Source organism: Orcinus orca, chromosome 19, assembly GCF_937001465.1.
Source record: "Orcinus orca chromosome 19, mOrcOrc1.1, whole genome shotgun sequence".
NCBI lineage: Eukaryota > Metazoa > Chordata > Mammalia > Artiodactyla > Delphinidae > Orcinus > Orcinus orca.
In genome coordinates, this window is record NC_064577.1 from 34039333 (window position 1) to 34061069 (window position 21737).

The 21737-nt window shown below is 46.1% G+C and overlaps 1 long non-coding RNA gene and 1 other non-coding gene across 4 annotated transcripts; one reads left to right on the plus strand and one right to left on the minus strand.

Annotated features, from left to right (window-relative positions):
- Positions 1-2435: 2435 nt before the first annotated feature.
- On the minus strand, positions 2436-2507 carry TRNAM-CAU (transfer RNA methionine (anticodon CAU)). The gene has a single exon. It is a non-coding gene; the product is annotated as a tRNA-Met (tRNA).
- A 2363-nt stretch (positions 2508-4870) lies between these two features.
- LOC117203572 (uncharacterized) lies at positions 4871-12197 on the plus strand. 3 transcript variants are annotated; one of them, XR_007473441.1, is made up of 3 exons: positions 4871-6107; positions 6272-9989; positions 10358-11870. It is a non-coding gene; the product is annotated as an uncharacterized LOC117203572 (long non-coding RNA). The 3 variants fall into 3 exon arrangements; XR_007473440.1 differs by lacking the exon at positions 10358-11870 and adding an exon at positions 11879-12197 and having other exon boundaries at positions 4872-6107; XR_007473439.1 differs by having other exon boundaries at positions 4874-6107; positions 6272-9585; positions 9797-11870.
- Positions 12198-21737: the final 9540 nt, after the last annotated feature.

Genomic DNA, 21737 nt, shown 5'->3' on the forward strand with positions numbered 1-21737 from the left:
AGAGGAAAGTGGAATGAGGATTGGTTTTACTTCGTTATAACTCAAGTGATATGAGCAGTCACAGTGAGGGGTGGCACCATGATCGGGCAGGGGGTGTCTGCTAGTGAGCAGTGCTATCCTGGCATGAGGAGGGGAACAGAATAGGTCCAGATTCGTGTCACACCCAGCAGCTGTCCTACAGGAGTGCTGTTGTCTGAGTCCTGGTGCCACTGATACCTCCAGTGGACCGTGATCATGTCCTGTAGGTGTGTGTATGTCGGTCATCCTGGTGAATAGCTGTTCTCTAGTGCCCTTGCTCTGGGCCATATCCGAGCCCAGATTTCTCAATTCCATTTCCTCCAGGCCTGTCCGCTTGGTCCAGTTCCAGCCAGTGTAGATACTGGTGCTTCCTCCTCAGCTTTGCTGGAGTAAGGACTGGAGTTCATGCACCGCCCACACATCAGTTTGATGCTGGCCTAGGGTGTGAGGCAAGGGCACTGCCTGTTATAGGCTCTTAAGTTCTGCCACTGACTTAAAGGGAAGCCCAAGCCTGGCTTTTTAACTGAGAAAAAGTGTCTTCTTTTCCGTGTCCCTGTAAAGTGTTCCACGTTAGTTTTACATGGATGTTTCCAAAAGCTTGATGAAAGAACTCAAGCACAGCGTTCTAAGAGTGAAGGGTAGTTACACTCAGTGAGTCATGCAGGTAGTGAATTTTATGAGACATAAAGCACTAGCATTTCTAAGGCTACATTGAAGCTGCCAAAAGCCTAGATTTCTTGAAGGAAAAACTGTCTTTCTTACCGTCTCCTTGTAAAGACTTCCTTTTAAATTAAATTTATAGGGCTTCCCTGGTGGCGCGGTGGTTGAGAGTCCGCCTGCCGATGCAGGGGACACGGGTTCGTGCCCTGGTCCAGGAAGATCCCACATGCCACAGAGCGGCTGGGCCCGTGAGCCATGGCCGCTGAGCCTGCGCGTCCAGAGCCTGTGCTCCGTAACGGGAGAGGCCACAACGGTGAGAGGCCCACGTACAGCAAAAAAAAAAAAATTAAATTTATATAGACTTTTCTTACAAGCTTCATGAAAACTTTTAGGCACAATGTTCTTTGAGTGAAAGGTAATTATTTTCAAGCCGTACGTTTTAAAGACAAGGAGAGCAGGTACCAGAACGGAAGTCTGATTTTTAAATTGAAATCAAATTGCACATATACATGCACATGTGCACACATGTATATGTGTACGTGCACGTGTGTGCATATATACACGTGCATAACTATATGTGCACACATACGTGTGCACATACCCATGCATGCACACATACATACGAGCATGTGTGTATGCGCATACACGTGCATGTGTGCACATATACGCTGACGTGTGTGCGCATGCATATATACACAGGCATATGTACGTGCACACGCACATATACATGTGTACACAGACATGCACATATACATATATACACATACACACATAAGCATATACTTGGGCACACGACCTATGAAGTATTGGTATCAATGAGAAGAGCAGGTGCACTTGTGGGCAGTGTCACTCTCAAGAGCCTTTCCTATGACAGTAGCCGCCCAGGGGCCCAATGGGCAGTACCTGAATGGACCCTTTTCTGCATTTGCATGAAGAGTAAACAGTCCGCACTGAAGCTCATCAGTGGAGAAGATTAAGTAATTGTCAGTCCTGACATGGGATTCTAGAGGTTAAATGTGCATGATGGGACATCTCAGAACTAGCGTATGAGCCCCTTTGGTCTCCTTTTTAAATTTTATTTTTTATTTTAATTTTTTTTGTCTGTGCTGTGCGGCTTGTGGGATCCTAGTTCCCTGACCAAGGAATCAAACCAGGGCTCTCGCCAGTGAAAGCTTGGAGTCCCAACCACTGGACCGCCAGGGAATTCCCCTAGTCTCCTTTTTTTAAAGCCAAACTGGGGGGGCAGGACGGGAGGAAGGACATTAAAAAGAACAAGGAGATCAGGAAATCCCTAACGTGGCTCCCTCTGGGGTGGGAGGGAGGGGAACATTGGTGATCAGGTGGACTGCCAGGGTCTCAGAGTTACCACCTATCCTGTGCCAGACTATGTCCCTGTGTCCCACTGCTCGGGACACAAGAGAGGGAGACAAAATGGTCCCAGGCAAAGCAGGTTCTACCGAGATTTGAACTTGAATCTCTGGATTCAAAGTCCAGAGAGCTAACCGTTACGCCTTAGAACCATATGCCACTGTGTCCTTTTGCTGGCCACCCTTGGTCTAAGGGCCCCTGGGAAGGGACAAAAAGGGTCCACAGGTCCCACTGAGATTTCAACTCAGATCCCTGGACTCAGAGTCCAGAGTGCTAACCGTTACATCATAGAACTAGCTGCCACCCCTAGACACCAGGGTCCACAGGCGGACCTTGCCCCACAGCTGGGGACCCAAAAGCCAGATATAGCAGGCAAAAGTGTAAGCTCATAGCAGAGGATGGTTTCGATCCATCGACCTCTGGGTTATGGGCCCAGCACGCTCCCGCTGCGCCACTCTGCTGTACTGTCCTTCCCTCTGAGCCTGCCTGTAACAAGCCCTACAGCCTCCCTGGGGTACAGCCCGGAAGACAAAAGAAAAGCGGGGGGGAGGGAGTCTCCTGCAAGTGCCCTTTTAAGAATAATGTGGATTTTTGCTCTCCCTCCCTCAACTTCTTACCCAGAGAAATCTCTGAATTCACGTCCTTTTCTGCTGTTTTAAAAAAGTCAAGAAACACAAGCTTCAGCCCAGAGTGTCTTTGGACAATGGTGGCAGGTTCTGTATTGCAGCGATGCTGGTTGGATTTCGGAAAAGAACAAAAGCAACGTTTCTCCCCATCATTTGAAAAAGACTCCTAATTTGTCCCAATTATCAATAAACTATCCTTTTAATTCGGCTTCTTGTCTTGACCTACTTCTTCCCCATGGCCAAGGAAGCTGTTTTTTCCATACAAAACTGCTTAAAATTACAGTGTTATGAAATCTTGCTGTTCAGCTTTGTAATTTGAAGAAAAAATTAAAAATAACTTTGCATTTCAAAGAGGTAGAAACTATTCCCCCAAGAACATTCTGGAAATAAATCCTTTGGGGGAAAAAATTCGCTGAATTTCTGCTGAACCTTTTCATGTAAAAAGTGTCCATGGAACTTGCCGTTGCAGATAGTAGGGTGTCTCCTCTCTCAAGCCAACAGAATCATCAGGAAAAAGAAACAAAGAGACTGAAACTGCTGGAGTTCTATGGCCAGACTATGAACACCAGGACATTCAAAGGACATGGAACTATCTCTTTTTTTAACTTTTTATTTTATATTGGACTATAGTTGATTAACAATGTTGTGATAGTTTCAGGTGTACAGCAAAGTGATTCAGTTATACATATACATGTACCTATAATTTTTTTCAAATTCTTTTCCTATTTAGGTTGTTACATAATATTGAGCAGAGTTCCCTGTGCTATACAGTAGGTCCTTGTTGGTTATCTGTTTTAAACATAGCAGTGTGTACATGTCAGTCCCCAACTCCCTAACTATCCCTCCCCACCACCCTTCCCCCACTGGTAACCATCAGTTCATTCTCTAAGTCTGTTTCTGTTTTATAAATAAGTTCGTTTGTATCATTTTTCTTAGCTTCTGCAATATTTGTCTTTATCTGTCTGACTTACTTCACTCAGTATGACAATCTCTAGGGTCCATCCATGTTGCTGCAAATGAGATTATTTCATTCTTTTTAATGGCTGAGCAATATTCCATTGTATATATGTACCACATCTTCTTTACCCACTCATCTGTTGATGGACATTTAGGTTGCTTCCATTTCTTGGCTATTGTAAACACTGCTGCAATGAACATTGGGGTGCATGGAACTATTTCTACAAGCAGGGTTAAATGAAGCCACAGACACGGTATGCAGTCCAACACTGGCCACAGTGCTGAGCCGTCAGAATCCCAAAGCCTGGAAGCTGGAGTTCCTGGACCCAGTAAGAACAGGAGCTGTGGCCTTCTTCCCTAGCAGGCTGTGGACCTTCAGCTAGGCAGGGAAGAACTGAGGAATACCCAGGCCTTCTCCCCCCTCCCCCAACCTCTCATCTCCTTACCAGTGCCTCTCATTGGCTGCAGCCACTCAGCTCTCTTGCCCTCCAGCTTCCTGTTGGTCTTAGGGAAGAGGAAGGTAGTGGTGGATCTAGAGGGGAAGCAGAAGACACCCAGAACTGCAGAACACAACGAGAATCCAGACGTACAACCACATTGCCAAGGGCTTTGAAGGGAGAGTGAAGATGAGGGAGGAACTTTAGCAAAGGCCTGGGCAAAGCTACCAGGCAGGGACTTCTGCAACTTTAGTGACACATCCAGCACAAGGGGCACAAGGGGCAGCCCCTGGCTCAGAATATCAAAACAGACCGGCAGTTACCTTGGGGGATAAGACTCCCTGGAATGCACCCACAAGGCTGTACCGTGAGCCTGAATCGCCACCACCCGGGTCTAGGATATTGTCTGAGTCTGATAAATCTAGCCATATAGGTACACTGTGAGGCAAAATGGTGGCCACTGGGAGAAGACAGGGGGAAGCTCTCCAGGCAGCACATCTCATCAATGCCTCAGGCAGGGCCTGAACAAAACCACATTGGAGGGTTGGGGTCAAAGAGCTTTGCCAGTGAGGTGTGGGGATGGACTTTTCTGAACGGGTCCAGAATTTGAGAGATTCATATTCCACACAAAAGCTCTTCCAAAGGTCTCTACTGTGGGAAAGGCTGAACCAGGTGGCCTAGGTAATCTGCAGGTAACTGTCAGACTCTTTCTTCAGCCATCCTAGTGATGCTTGCTTAACCGTCGGGCCGAACTGGCCGTGGGGACAGGGAAGGAGACTCTCCCACTAAGCCTGCCCTGCCTGCCTCCCACGTACAAGTTTTAGTGGCCAACCCTAAATCCCAGTATTGACTGCGGGGCAGAGCGGGCAGCCAGCCACCCGAGGGTGAGGTCACGTCGGAACAGACCCGAATTCCGGACCTGGACTTATTTGCTTTCCATTCGGGAACCCCACTGTCATCGCGCCCTTCACAACACCGCTCCCAGCAAACCACGGGGCTTTACAATGACAGGTCTCTGCTCGTGGGAAAGGATTTCTCTTTTCAGTACCTCACCACCAGAGGCAGTGCCCTAGAAAGGCGCGTCGGCGCCTATTTGTTTCCTCAGCACAGCTGAGAAGGGAAAGCGCAGGACCAAAGCGAAGGAGCGCTCCGTTCCCGCGGACAATTGTGCCTAATTGCTCGGGAGGAGGCCGCCGCGCTTTCCGCCTGAAGCCCCGTCGAACTCGGGGCCCCAGGCCCACCGCCAAGCGTGACACCCGCTCCACTCGTCGCCGAAGGAGGCGGCCACACTGCCGCAGACTCAGCCCGGACCTCGCCAGGTCTCGGGGGAACTGGGTTCCTCCCTCTGCACGGCGTCGGCGGTCACGTGGGGGCGGTCACGTGGGAGGGCAGTCACGTGCCCTGCGTAAATCCGCGTCAGGCGGCGGCGCTGCTGCCTACCCCTAGCGGTTGCGTACGTTTCGCATGTAGTGGCGTGGGTCGGGGACCCTGGTGGCCGCGCTGGGGACAGGGCGAACTCCGGGCCTGCCCCCTTCGTGGGGCCGCGCTGATTGATGCCCCTGCCGTGCAGACGCTGCGCGCTCCCGGTCGGGCCCCAGGTGCCCTGCTCCACGCAGGGCACAGGATGGGTGGGGTCTCCAGCTTGTGCAGTTTGGAGCACCCTTTTTAAGAATACGGAATTAGATACGAAGGTGAATGTTGATAGGAATAAGTAACCACAACAAACTGCAAATTATACACAGCTGATTAATATCACAAACTTTAAACACTTAAAACGTTTCACTAGGACTACCTTGGTGGCGCAGTGGTTAAGAATCTACCCGCCAAGGCAGGGGACACGTGCTCGAGCCCTGCTTGGGGAAGATCCCACATGCTGCGGAGCAACTAAGCCTGTGCACCACAACTACTGAGCCTGAGCTCTAGAGCCTGTGAGTCACAACTACTGAGCCTGCGGACCACAACTACTGAAGCCTGAACACCTAGAGACCGTGCTCTACAAGAGAAGCCACTGCAATGAGAAGCCCGTGCACCGCAACAAAGAGTAGTCTCTGCCCACCGCAACTAGAGAAAGCCCACGCGCAGTGAGGAAGACCCAACACAGCCAAAATAAAATTAATTTAAAAAATTTTAAATAAAACATTTCACTAGTTAACTGCCTAACACACCTCATATATTTTTTTCTAATTTTTTTCCTTTTATTTGCAGCATGTGGGATCTAGTTCCTTGACCAGGGTTGGAACCTGGGCCCCCTGCATTGGAAGCGTGGAGTCTTAACCAATGGACCACGAGGGAAGTCTCAATTTTTTCTAAATTTTTGAATGCAGACCTTAATTACTCCTTCATATGGGAATGATTTGGTAATACTGTTTATATATGGTAAATAGATAATTCAGTCTTTTCTTTAGCAGGGTTAATCAAATTTTGCTTTTTATTATTAATAGTTTAGAAAAGATTGTCCAGAGTTGCGTTCTTTTGATGATGTTACATACTTTTTTAGGGTTGCCATCAGACTTGGCCAAACCTATCCTGTATGTCTGGAGGCAGGGACCCACCTCTAATCCGTGGTGGCCTCACAGTGACTTGTTAGGAGCTTTGTGTCATGTATTTCATGTCAGACCAGGAAGAAATGGAAAACACTTTCCATGTTTGCTTTCCTCATCTTCACTAATTGGATCCCATACGTTCTGTGTGTTTCTGACCTCCTTACAGAAGGAGCCTACTCTGTTTTTATGTGATTTGTGTGTGGCCCAAGTAAACATGTTCTTGTGCTTTGTGCAGTCTTCATGATTTTTGACAGTTCTAAAGACATCCACTGATGTGAATGTCTGATGTAAGTGATGTCTGTCTTGTTGAAAACTACACAAGCAAAACAAATACAGGCAATGTTAGTCTTGGAATAGGCTAGTCAACATCCTGTAGCAGTTTTCCTGTTAAAAAGTAACTTTCAAATGTTTTAAGAAACATCTTTTTTGTCCGTTGTACCTTGATTCTTTGTAAATGGAATCATAATTTTGAACGAATGAATTTTTCATTAAACAGGGTTGGGGGAATTAGTGTTCATTCTAACAGGTTTAGTGAAGTAATCAATGAAGTAAAAAATCAGTGGGTGGGGCCACCTGGTGTGTCCTGCTGAGTGGACTGGTTGTGGTTTCCCTTTCTGTTACCATCATCTTCCTTCTGCTTTTTATTCCTTCTGTTTTTTTTTGTTTGTTTGTTTTTTGCTTCCTGTTTAGGAGTGTTCTGACTCTCATAATACCTTTCATCTCTGTGTTGTCATTTTCATTACCCATATTTTCTTAGCTATCATGATTCTTTCCCTTCATGATTTTGACCAATACCGTTTTTAGTTTCCATTGTGTTACATGTGTTTTGATATTTTGAAGTTTCTACCAGACTTTTTCTTTTGTTTTTTTTTCCCCTCCCTTCCAGTAAACTACTTCCCTCTGTTTGAATTTTGATATGATCGGTAATTCTTTAAAAGTATACAAAGTTAATCTGAATTTAAGGCAAGTACAAGTGCAACTCAGATGCATTTTTTATTGCCCCTACGTGTACTGAGCTCCATGACTATGAAATAAAATAACTGTACACCACATACAATGATTTACAGGTGACTGTGTGAAGGAGTTCTATCATAGGAAAACACATTTCTTCAGGCCCTTTTGCTGTGTCATATGAAGGTTGAAATGAGTTCATACTGACGTTTCCAGCTCTAGTCCAGAACCACGTGGTTTCCTCCAGCCTTTCCTTGCTTCTCTGTAACTCACTCTCCAACATGAGAAATCTTCTTTGCCCACTTTTAAAAATTGTGGTACTTGATTTGTTAGAGGCAAGATCCCTGTCTTCTCATCTTTTTATTTCCTAAATGAAGCTCAGTGTCTCCTACAGATGTAGCTCTGCACCGATGTTGAATTGACATGTTTAGCTTTGATGTTTACCATCAGAATTCTCTACAAAATAGTTGCCTCAGCTTCCATGCTCATGTTCTGACTGCCTGCTTCCTCTCTATTTCTCATCCCTAACCCAGGGCCAGCAGGATGAGGCAAGGTTTTCATCTGGGTCCTCTGTGCTTCACATAAGCTCAGAGAAGTTTTTTGCATGGGCCAATGGACAGTAACTGATTGGAATAATCATTCACTCATTATGTCACTTTCCCAAACTTACTCTGCATCAGACCAGTGCCAAGCCTAATCCAATTCCAGACTCAGAGTCCTGTTGGGATAACATGTACGCAATGACTGTCCCAGACTGCAAGCTGGGAACCAGGTGGGTACCAAGCGGCTTCGAGGGAGGAGCAGTTCTCACTGCATGGCAGGTGGCAGGGGCGGCTGATGGAGGTGCCATGGGAGCCGGGTCTTGCATTTGGGTGGCTGGGTGAGCATGTGAGGGGAGGGGGACCCGGGGAAGGAGGCTGGCCATGTGTGAGGGAATGTGGGCTGCTGGTCCAGGTGAGGAGTGATGAATCAAGGCTGCCTCCCCTCCCTGTCCCGATGAAGGTAGGGCCCGGCTCCCCTTTGCTCCCCGTGGGCCTGGGCATCCAGCACTGGGCCCAGCATGAAGCTGGAAATAGGAAATGTTTGATGAGTGGACAAGCTACTGAATGAAGGAATGAAAGAGTGAATGCATGAATGGGCGATGAGTAGCCCATGAGTCAAAGTTAGGCTGGAGGTTTAGAGCTCAGGAGATGGGAGGACCAGAGATGCCCAGACAAATTCTGAGAAGCCACAGCCTGGGTTGGGTGGGGCTGGGGCTGGGGGCCCTGAGTTGAGGCAATAAAAGTTCCTCTATTCAGAAATACCCTTTAGCTATTGAATCCTTGTCTGTCCTACTGTCTGTGTTTTGCACGTTTTCCATGTGGGCTTTGGGGGACACTAACCTCAGCACAGAGATCCAGAAAGGTCACCTGGAGGAGACTTGGCTGGATGGCGATGCCAAGGGCAACCGAAGATGGGTCTGCATGTGGCTGACCATGGGACACCAGTCACTACAAGGGGCACACGCCTCACACCTTCATCCCCCGCTCCCAGGCCATTCCTGGTGTTCTTCTCAAACTTAGGTAAATGTGGTCTGTGGTCCAGTGGTAAAGAATCTGCCTTCCAATGCAGGGGACGTGGGTTCGATCCTTGGTCAGAGAACTAAGATCCCACATGCCGCAGGGCAACTAAGCCCACGTGCCACAACTACTGAGCTGTCGTTCCTCAACTAGAACCCGTGTGCCACAAGCTACAAAGCCCACATGCCCTGGAGCCTGTGCGCCACAACTAAACTAGAGAAAAACCTGGACACCACAGCTAGAGAGAAGCCCGCACACCACAACCAAGAGCCTGCATGCCTAAACGAAGATCCTGAGTGCCACAACTAAGACCCGACGCAGCCAAAAATAAATAAATAAATAATAAATCTTTTAAAAAAATGTGGCCTACAGCACAGAGGCACACAAGACAGCTGGAGCAGGGCCCCCCTGCCCCAGGGCACATTCTGAGGGCTGCCTTTCTGGGAGCATTGCCTTAACTCAGGAGGTAAGTACAGTAAATTCCTTACGTACGAATGAGTTCCATTCCAAGAGCACGTTCGTAAGTCCAGTTTGTTCATAAGTCCAACAGGTTAGCCTAGGCACCCAACTAACACAATTGGCTATATAGCACTGTACTGTAATAGGTTTATAATACTTTTCACACAAGTAATACATAAAAACAAAAAACAAAAAATAAAACATTTTTAATCTTACAGTAAATAGAACAGCTGGCACACAGCATCTGGCATTGAGTGAACAGGCAAGAAGAGTTACTGACTGGAGGAGGGAGAGGAGGTGGGAGATGGTAGAGCAGAAGGATCGTCAGCAATTGGAGATGGAGAGCAAGCTGCAATTTCACTCACATTGGTGGAATGCACTTCGGAATCTTTGAAAGTTTGCAACTTGAAGGTTCGTATTTAGGGGACTTACTGTACACATAGCCACATATGTAATGGCTTCTGTGACGTGTGAAGAACTATGTAGGGACACACCCAAGGACCCCCTTCCTGCCCCCAGGTGTACAGAGAGTGAGAACACGCCTCCCCCTCTTTCCAAAGCTCCAAAGGGAGGTCTTTGGAGAAGAGGTTTTGGTGGAGGAGGATTAGAAACACACTTTCAGGTCCAGTTAATATCAGCAAATTTAAGGGTATTCTCAGTATTTTCTTTTTAAAATTGGTATTATAAGATTTATCTCTGAAGCTCTCATTTTTTAAAAAAAATTTATTTTATTTGGCTGGGTTGGGTCTTAGTTGTGGCACGTGGGATCTTTGTTGCAGCGTGAAGACTTAGTTGTCCTGCAGCATGTGGGATCTTAGTTCTCTGACCAAGGATCGAACCCACGTCCCCTGCATTGGAAGGCAGATTCTTAACCACTGGATCACCAGGGAAGTCCCTGAAGCTCTCATTTTTTTAGAATGAAATTCAACTAGGAATGTGTGTATTATTCACCTATAAAACTCACTTTTTCCAAAAATTAGACAGGGTTTAAAACATTTTACCAATTTTTAACTTTTAAATGACCTAATTATGTTTTCCAACCTTAATTAAAATGTAATTTTAAATTGCAATGACAAAAGTGAGACATGCTTTTTATTGTTTCTTATTATGGAAAAGGGCAGAATCCTAAGAAGTGGGAGTAGCTCATATGAGCAGCTGGGAGAGTGTTGTTCTGGGCCTTTCCTGGTGAACAGGTGATAGATCAGCCCTGACCATGGGGCACACACCACATCCCCATTACCACACCTGGGCAGATACCCCCTTCATTTCCTTTTTTTAAAAAATATTTATTTATTTATTCATTCATTCATTCATGCATGCTGCACCAGGTCTTAGTTGCAGCATGTGGGGTCTTGTTCCCGGACCAGGGATCGAACCTGGGCCCCCTGTTGGGAGCGCGGAGTCTTACCCACCGGACCACGAGGGAATTCCTTTTAAAATATATATATATATATATATGTTATTTATTTATTTGGGCACCCCTTCATTTCTTTCTTTAATTTTAAAATTTATTTATTTATTTTAATTAATTTAATTAATTTATTTTTGCCCGCATTGGGTCTTCGTTGCTATATGCAGGCTTTCTCTAGTTGCGGTGAGTGGGGGCTACTCTTCGTTGTGGCGCACAGGCTCCTCATTGCAGTGGCTTCTCTTGTTGCAGATCCCCAGCTCTAGTCGCGTGGCCTTCAGTAGTCGCAGCTCATGGGCTCAGTAGTTGTGGCTCACAGGCTCTAGAGCACAGGCTCAGTAGTTGTGGCGCACTGGCTTAGCTGCTTCACGACATGTGGGATCTTCCCGGAGCAGGACTCGAACCCGTGTCCCCCACATTGGCAGGCGGATTCTTAACCACTGCGCAACAGGGAAGCCCTCATTTCATTTTTTTGAAATTAATTTATTATTTATTTATTAATTTGTGGCTGCGTTGGGTCTTCGTTGCTGCACGGGCTTTCTCTAGTTGCATGGAGTAGGGGCTACTCTTCTCTAGTTGCGTAGAGCAGGGGCTACTCTTCAGTGCGGTGCGCGGTCTTCTTATTGTGGTGGCTTCTCTTGTGTGGTTGTGGAGCACGGGCTCTAGGCGCACGGCTTCAGTAGTTGTGGAGCACAGACTTAGTTGCCCCAAGGCATGTGGGATCTTCCTGGGTGTCCCCTGCATTGTCAGGCAGATTCTTAACCACTGCGTCAGCAGGGAAGTCTTGGCACCTCTTCACTTCTTTAATGTGTGGATGTCCTAGTAAATATGCAGCTGGCTGCCACTGATGTACATTACAGTGCTGTGTAGATTTCTGTTTTGAACCCTGCAGGAATCAACCTAGCACAGCTGTGCTGGTAACTTGTAAATTCCTACACCTGGAACCTCCAAGTCTGAAGACACCACACTTCCAGCTTTGCTCTATTCGAATGACCTTTTTGTGAAAACTCAAAACACTTTCCACAAAATGCTTATATGAGGAGGCACCAAAGGGCGTGCCCGGGAGAGCCCGCACCAGCTCCCCGGAATCCGGGGAGGCGCCCCTGCCCCACTGCACCCATCCCGTCCATCTGTTTCTCACTTGCCTGCTGAAGACACTCGGTTGTTTCAGCTTTTGGTTATTACGAATAAAGCTGCTATGAACATTCTTGGACAAGCAATTTTGCAGGCATCTGCTTTCTTTTCTCTTGGGTAAGTACCTAGGAGTGCAGTGGTTGCATCTACACATACGTGGTAGGGGTGTGTGTGTGTGTGTGTGTGTGTGTGTGTGTGTGTGTGTGTGTGTTTGTAAGACTTTATGTAAAAAGCTGCCAGGCTTTCTTGCAGAGTGGTGGTGCCAACTTTATATTCCCACCGACAGCATACGAGAGTTCTTGTTGCTTCACATCACTGTCTGCACTTAGAAAGGTCGGTCTTACTAAATTTAGCCATTCTTCCGGTACCTTGTGGTTTTAATATGCGTTTCCCTGATGACTAGTGATGCCAAACATCTCTCCATGTGTATATTGATCATTCACATATCTTCTCTTGTGAAGTAGCTGTTCAAGCCTCCTGCCTATTTATTTTTTCATAACTCTAATTTAAACAATTCTTTTCCTTTTATGGTTTTCATGTTTGGGGTGCTGGGACCCAAAAGACAAGGATAGTTTCCTATGTTTTCTTTTTGGAAGCTTGATAGTTTCAGCTTTTACATACAGCTATATGATCCATCTCAAATTAATTTTTCTGTATGGTGTAAGATACGGGTCAGAGTTTTCATTTGTGGTTGTTATGATTATTCAGATATCCAGTTATTCCAGCATTGTTTATTGAGTAGACTTCCTAAACCATATAATATGAGGTCTTTTGTGACTGGTGTCTTTTACTTAGCATAATGTTTTCAAAGTTTATCCATGTTGTAGCATGTATTACTGTTTAAATTTTTGGTTTCAAGTAATTCTGCATTGTATAGATACACCACATTTTTTTTTCTTTTTAACATCTTTATTGGAGTATAATTGCTCTACAGTGGTGTGTTAGTTCTGCTTTATAACAAAGTGAATCAGCTATACATATACATATATCCCCATATCTCCTCCCTGTTGCGTAGATACACCACATTAAAAAATTTTTTTACTTAAAAAAAAAATTTTGGGGGGGCTTTCTCTAGTTGTGGTGAGCAGGGGCTACTCTTCGTTGCGGTGTGCAGGCTTCTCATTGCGGTGGCTTCTCTTGTTGCAGAGCACGTGCTCTATGCACGCGGGCTTCAGTAGTTGTGGTGCTCAGGCTCAGTGGTTGTGGTTCTCGGGCTCTGGAGGGCAGGCTCAGTAGCTGTGGCACACCGGCTTAGGTGCTCCGCAGCATGTGGGATCTTCCCAGACCAGGGCTCGAACCTGTGTCACCTGCATTGGCAGGCGGATTCTTATTCACTGCACCGCCAGGGAAGTCCCCATATACCACACTTTATTTGTCCATTTTTCAGTTGATGGACATTTTAGTTGTTTTGACTTTTTGGCCATTTTGAATAATTCTGTTATGAACATTCATGTACAGTTTTCTGTATGGGCATACTTTTTCATTTCTCTTGGGTATATGTCTAGAAGTAGAATTGCAGGGTCATGTGGTAGCTCTATGTTTAACCTTTTGAGGAACTGTCAGACCATTTTTTCAAAGTGGCTGCATCATTGTATGTTCTTACTGTAAACGATGTATGAGAGTTCCAGAAGGGTCTTAAATGGAGCTTCTGCCTGTGTGGGGTTGAGGTACTACCCTCCTGGCACATGCATGTGTTCACTAACCTGGGAGCTCTCTGAACCCCATAGTTTAGAAACTTTTATGGAAGTTTCATCATATAGTCATGATTAATTATTAACTCAATCTCCAGCCCCTCTCCCAGAGGATGGGGGTGGGGCTAAAACTTCTGCTTCTAACCCTGGCTCGGTCTTTCTGGTGACCAGCCCCCATCCAGGAGCCCACCCAGAGTTGCCTCATTAGAACAAAAGATGCTCCTATCACCCAGGAAATTCCAAGGGATTTAGGAGCTCTGTGTCAGGAGCCAGGGGCACAGGCCAGGTGTATATTTATTATGTCACACTGCCCTTTCCCTACTGAGTAACTTCGGCACCTCTGTTGAAAATCAATTGATTCTGTATGTGGAGGTTTATTTCTGGACTTTTTATTGTGTTCCACTGATTTGTCTACTCTTATACCAGTACCACATAATTTTAATTAGTATAGTTTTATGTTGATTTGATTACTATAGCTATACTGTATTTTATTAGCTTTTTGTTAAAGGCTGAATTAGAGAAGGCATCTTATATTCACTTGGTTATTACAGCTTTATTTTAATTTATATTAATATAGCTGTAAATCCTTCAAACTTAGTTCTTCTTTTTCAAGATCACTTTGATCCTTTGCACTTCCATATGAATATTAGAATCAGCTTGTAAATTCCTACAAGCAAGCTAGCTGGGGATTTGATTGGGATGATATTGACTCTATAGATCAATTGGGCCATATAACCAACTTAGCAAATCAGTATTCAAGAATACACTACTTTTGTTTAATGATCTATACCAATATAGTTAACTAAACCAATCAGGATGAACTCCACGTTGGCAGGTACTTTTCCACATATATCATGCCAGTGAAAAAACGGTATTTGTAATTATGATCATGGGCACCGTGAGATCGTGAAATGCCTCCTGAATTGTCAAGAAAAGTCACGTGAGTAAGGTTTTGATGTCAGGTTGTTGTGACTGTATCACAACTATTTGAAACTTCACAGTCATATTATAAATTTTTTAAAATTTATTTTATTGAAGTATAGTTTACAATGTTGTGTTAATTTCTGATGTACAGCAAAGTGATTCAGTTATACATATATACATTCTTTTTCCTGTTCTTTTCCATTATGGTTTATCACAGGACATTGAATGTAGTTCCCCGTGCTATACAGTAGGACCTTGTTGTCTATCCATTATATATATAATAGTTTGCATCTGCTGACCTCAAACTTCCAACCCTTCCTTCCCCACTCCTCCCTCCCCATTGGCAACAAGTCTGTTCTCTACGTCTGTGACTCTGTTTGTTTCGTAGATAAGTTCATTTGTGTCATATTTTAGATTTCGCATATAAGTGATATCATCATATGATAAATTTGGATTTCTTTATCAAGTGGGCCTCAATTCAGCTCCGTGGTTTGACAAATATATGAAATACCTACTACCTGCCAGCTCTGTGATGCTGAGGTAGGAACATAGGAACAGCCATTTTCCTGCCTCAGAGCCGAGGATGTGTGATCAAATGGAACATTTCATTCGTCTCAGAATCCTGGGTAGCAAAAAGTTTATGATACTATGACTTATTTATTCCGTGGTATTTGTGTTTTCTGTAAAGAGAACCAGAAATGTGAAATTAATCTTTTATCCAAGGTAATACCTTTTGAATTTCCAGTACTGACTACCAGCAGGGCCATGTTTTAATGAACATACATTATATTTCCTCTGAAAGCTTGGCCAAAATAAGAATATTTGTCTCCTCTCTGTAGAGTACATTTTTTTCCATGCAATTCGAAGTGCTGCTTCCATCTTGTCAAAATGGTTAGGGTACCCACAGCCAAGGACAGAGCTGAAAGCAGCACCTGGCAGCCCAGTCAGATGGTTAGAGCTGCATGATTTCCTGAGGCAGCTGTGCGCTGAATGCCTGTCATTGGGAGTGGCAGCTCAAAGTTTGCAGTAATAGTGTCAGGGAGACAAGACATACACCACACACTAGTGAAAAGTAACAGTATGGAAAGTAAGTAACAATGCAAGGTAGGCAGTATGTTACTGAGTGTCACAGAACACACAAATTAGGAAGTCCGGGGCCCTGGAGAGCCTAGCAGAGTTGCTGCAGCACTGGAATACTTCGTGCAGGGAGAGGGAATTGGATAGGCGGGAGGAGTGCTGAGTGCAGGCAGCTGATGAACAAAGGTGGAATGCAGGAATCAACGGGCAGGTGGTGGTCGGGGTAGAGTTGGGCACAGGTGGAGCTGAAGGGCTGGTGGGCACAGGTCCTCTATGCCACCTGGGTGCAGTGGGAAGAAATGGGCAGGAGCCGGACAGGGAGGAAACACAGACTGTTGGGTCTGGCTTCCATCTGGTGTCTAACCATGAACTTCTGAAGGTTTTTTTGTTTGTTTGTTTGTTTGTTTGCGGTACGCGGGCCTCTCACTGTCGTGGCCTCTCACTGTCGTGGCCTCTCCCATTACGGAGCACAGGCTCTGGACGCACAGGCTCAGCGGCCATGGCTCACAGGCCCAGCCGCTCCGCGGCATGTGGGATCTTCCCGGACCGGGGCACGAACCCGTGTCCCCTGCATCGGCAGGCAGACTCTCAACCACTGCGCCACCAGGGAAGCCCCTTCTGAAGGTTTTTTACTAGGAAAAGTTATGATAACTGGTGTTACATTCTCAAGATCACAGGACTTCTCATCACAAGTTGTTCATATTATTTTGTTAAATGACACCAGTTGCAGTGCTGGAGTTTAATCTGAATTTTTGTTTCTTAGAGTATCAAAATTCATGATTATTATATCATCAATATGCACCCTCTTTATTGTGAGTGGCACACAGGAAGCCTTGTTTTTGCTTCTCCAATGAAGTGATAAAGAACAGATTGGTGTGCTGACATGGGCAAGTTAGTCAACTTCTCTGTGCCTCCGAGGAGTAATATGTGGGCAGTCAGAGCATCTATCAACTAGACGTGTATCATGAGGATGGCCTGAGCCTGTATCTAGAGTCCTTAGAGCAGTACCTGGCATGCAGAGAACGCTGCACAAGAGTTTGTTAACTGAATCACAGACAATTTTGATAGCAGGTTCCGTCAGGACAGCCCCAACATAAACACTGGAGGTGTCAGGCCTTGTTTGAATCTCGTTTTATTCTAAAAAGAGGGTTTTCAAGTGGGGTAGCATCCTGGGGTAGCCCCTAGAGCTTCCTCAGAATGGAGGGTTAGAGCTGGAAGAGGCTTCTGAGAGCAGCCCGTGCTGTGGCTCACCTTGCAGGTGAGGAAACTGAGAATGTGGACAAGACGGTGGGGCCCAGACCACACCACTCATCAGTTAGTGGAAAGACCCAGGTGGAAATCTGAGACTTCTCCCCAGTGCCTTCTTCCTTCTTACTCTGCTGGCACACAATGTGGCTGGACCACTGCAGAGTTTTGATGGTCAGGGTACATAATCATTTTTATGGAGTGTAACTGGCTGAGTTAGTTAATAAGTATTTAAATCTATATCCTGACTTTTATGCCTGCTTGTTCCATTAATTACATAGCAACGTGTTAAAATCTCAAACTTATTATTAGTGGGTTATTTTTCCTTTTGGTTCTGTCAGTTTTTGCTTTGAACATTAGGCAGTTATATTATTATATCTGCTCAGGATTTTGTAAACTCATTTACATTAGGTGGGTTTTTTTTTTTCCCTTCAGTCTAAAGTCTCAGACTTTTTTCTTTTTTGGCTGCATTGCTCGACTTGCCGGATCTTAGTTCCCCAACCAGGGACTGAACCTGGGGCCACAGCAGTGAAAGCACCGAGTCCTAACCACTGGGCGGCCAGGGAATTCTAAAGTCTCTGACTTCTAATTGTAGTTTTCTGTACATTTACATTTAATGTAATGATTGACATGGTTGGGTTTAAAGCCACCACCTTGCTGTTGTGTATTTGTTCCATCTGCCCTTTATTCCTTCTCTTTTGCCTTCTACTAAATTATTCATGTACTTTAAAAATTTTGTTTCATCTCCTCTATTGTATTTTTGGCATATATATTATGTATGTTAATATATATATATATATATATATATATTTTTTTTTTTTTTTTGCGGTACGCGGCCTCTCACTGTTGTGGCCTCTCCCGTTGCGGAGCACAGGCTCCAGACACTTAGGCTCAGCGGCCGTGGCTCACGGGGCCCAGCCGCTCCGCGGCATGTGGGATCCTCCTGGACCGGGGCACGACCCCGTGTCCCCTGCATCAGCAGGCAGCAGGTGGCAGGCGGACTCTCAACCACTGTGCCACCAGGGAAGCCCTAATATATATTTTATATATTATTTTTGCTAACCTTTTTGGATCTGTGGGTCGGTATATTCTCACCAATTTGTAAAATCTGTACACATTCTCTCTTTAAAAATTTCTTCTGGGGGCTTCCCTGGTGGCACAGTGGTTAAGAATCCGCCTGCCAATGCAGGGAACATGGGTTCGAGCCCTGGTCCAGTAAGATCCCACATGCCATGGAGCAACTAAGCCCACGAGCCACAACTACTGAGCATGCATGCCGAAAGCCCATGCTTTGCAACAAGAGAAGCCACTGCAGGAGGAGCCTGTGCACTGCAACGAAGAGTAGCCCCCACTTGCTGCAACTAGAGAAAGCCTGCGTGCAACAACGAAGACCCAACGCAGCCAAAAATAAATTTATAAAAAAGAATTTTCTTCTGTTCCATTTCTTTTTCCTTCCTTTTAAGAGTCCAATTTCATGTACATTAGACCTTTCTGATCTTGTCATGGGTCTCTAATACTCTTTTCTGTTATCTTTTTTCCTTATTTTCATTTTTTAAATAACTTTATTTATTTTTGGCTGCGTTGGGTCTTTGTTGCTGTGCGTGGGCTTTCTCCAGTTGTGGCGAGCAGGGGCTACTCTTCATTGCGGTGCATGTGCTTCTCATTGTGGTGGCTTCTCTTGTTGCGGAGCACGGGCTCTAGGCACGCGGGCTTCAGTAGTTGTGGCATGTAGGCTCAATAGTTGTGGCACATGGGCTTAGTTGCTCTGTGGCATGTGGGATCTTCCCAGACCAGGGCACAAACCTGTGTCCCCTGCATTGGCAGGCAGATTCTTAACCACTGTGCCACCAGGGAAGTCCCTTTCCCTGTGTTTTGATTCAGATGATTTCTAGTGATGTGACTTTGAGTTTAAACTTCCTCTCTTCAGCTGTATTCAGTTTTCTAGCGTGTGGCCTTTCTGGTGTCCCAGCTGTTTGCTTGGGCTGCACCAAGATCTCTTCTCTTTGCTTCAACATCTCCCAGTCCTGCAGGACCTCTGCAATCTCTGTTCAGCTCTCATGTAGGACCTGCAGACAGAAGAGGTTCAGAGAACAGTTAGGTTGCTTTAATAAAACTTCCCCCAGTTCTGTTTACTTATGTGTATACATTTATGAAAAAAATAGGGATAATACCGATTCTGTACCCTACCTCATTCTAGTAATTCTCATCACTGGATATATGGACTAATTGTCAGGGAAAAAAAGCCTTAGACATTATGGAGACAAATCTCCAATATAATTCAACTCTTTAGTCTTAATCAAAACTTGAATTTTTATTTTTGATGTGGACCCTTTTTAAAGTCTTTATTGAATTTGTTACAGTATTGCTTCTGTTTTATGTTTTGGTTTTTTGGCTGCGAGGCATGTGGGATCTTAGCTCCCTGACCAGAGATCAAACCCGCACACCCTGCATTGGAAGGCGAAGTCTTAACCACTGCGCCACCAGGGAAGCCCCATGATTTTATTTTAAAAGGCAGTATTTCTAATATTTGGGAAATTGTATCTATTGCAACTATTTAAACATGGTGGAAATTTTTGCTATTATCTTAAATGTGTAAGCTTACAAATTTTCACAAAACTAATAGTTCGTTGGGTGCTTACGCAAAAAGCTTTGAGGATCATGAGTCCAACTACCCTTTTCTGTCGCCTGAATCATTGTGAGACACAAATGGGCCTCCCTGTTTTCAGTTTTGTCCCACACAGCAGAAAGGTTGATCTTTGTAAAAGTTAAATTGGATCATGTTGCTCACTGCTTGAAATGCCCAGTGGTTTCCCATCTCAGGTGCTAAGGGCCCCCATGGAGCAGCAGCCTCTGAATTGCTCCCTGGCTGTCTCTCCCCTCATGCAGGGCCCCCCACCCCGGCCCCTGACACACGGAGCATATAGTACTCCTGCCTCCGGGCCATTGCCCTTGCTCTTTGCCCAGAGGTCACTGTGGCCCTGGCTCATGTCCTTCAGGCCTCAGGTCAGAGGTATCCTCCTCCTCTGGTCCTCCTGCCCACCTCTCAGACCTCTCACTCTGCTCTATGTGCTGCTCCTTGGCTGTGCCTATATGTGTTCACACGTGCACTGTGGGTCCTCCGTAAGCACCACCAGGCAGGTGCCCCACCGGGCAGGTGCCCCGTGGTCTCGCTCTCTTCCTGCACCTGTGTCCAGCATGGACACACCCCAGGATGAGAGAACAAAGGTTTGTAAGCCCTTTGGGTGGGGTGTGCCTCCTCCACATCTCCGCTTTCAGTTGCTCCATGTAAAGAGCAGCGATGCTGCTGAACCCCGAGAGCATCTCCTGGTGCTCTTCCTCTGTCTCAATGGATCGTGCATGCTGCTTCCTTTTGGCCCCTTCTTTCACACGTGCTGATGGGACATGGCTGCCGGGTCTGCTCACTGCTCTCTGTCCAACCCTGGCCTGTGACTGGTATACAACGGGTGCTTACTGAGCACTCGGAAAGGATGGAAGGGCTGGTACAAGCCCCCTCTGCTCTGGAGCCTTTTCTGACTATCCCAGTGTCGGTGACCTGTTTCCTTCTCAGAACCGTGTGGTTGTTACCATTTCCACTTGCCTGGCATTGTCCAACTTTTCATCAAGGGGCCTTGTGTCTACATAGGAGGGACATTGTTGAGACACATCAGTTCAATGGGACAGACTCACCCTCTTCATACCTATAGGCCTGGGTTCCCTATGTGCGGTGGACACTGTGTGTTGACGAAAAAATGTGAAAAGCAAGTGAACGTTTCTAGTGAGCGGCCTTCCATAAGTTCAACAGCACACAACACATACTCCGAACACGGTCAGTTACTTTATCACACGGAAGCTTCCGAATGCAAGGCAGAGTGGTGGTTGTCCCCCACCAGAGCACCAGGACCTCGGGACAACACACTGGTCACTTTGACAACTGGTTTGAAAACATCAGTTATACTTGATGGGATGTTCTTTCTTTTGATCGACTGTGTTTTGTTTGAAAATGAAAGGTTCCCCACTTATTATGGGTTGGCCAAAAAGTCCGTTCGGGTTTTCCCGTATGGAAAACCTGAACGAACTCATTGGCCAAACCCAATACTTAAATTCTCGTCTCAACACCACCTAAAATCTCTCCCACATATAATAAGTATTTAACGAAACTACTTTTCTTCTGTCTAGGAGATTCTGCCAGGCCTATGTTTCAAAGCAGTGTTAACCCCTGGGGGTTTGTACTATAACCACAAACACATCTACAGCACATGAGACAGGAAGATGTCGCATTCAGAGGGGCACGTTAATTTCCATTTCTTTAGAATGGGTTTTTACACAGAGACCAAGTGCCGGGCTCTGCCACCACCGGAGCCCGACCTGCCTGCGGCCTTCGAAGCTTCCCGCTCACTCCAGGCCCACGGCGTCGGGACGCTGACCCGCGCTCCTGCGCCCCTCCCCTCGTCCCCTCCCCACGCTCCCCTGGACCCTCCCAGCGGGCCCTCCCCACTCTCCTCCCGGAGGACCCTCCCCCTGCCTCGTGGACCCTCCTCACGGACTCTCCCCACTCTTCTCTCCCTCCTCGCCAGCCCGCAGACACTCGCGGTGGGGTCTCACAGCCATTGCAACCGTGGAAACGCGTGGATTTCGGCTGGTAACACGAGGCAGGCTCCGGCCACGCTTGAGGATGCGCGC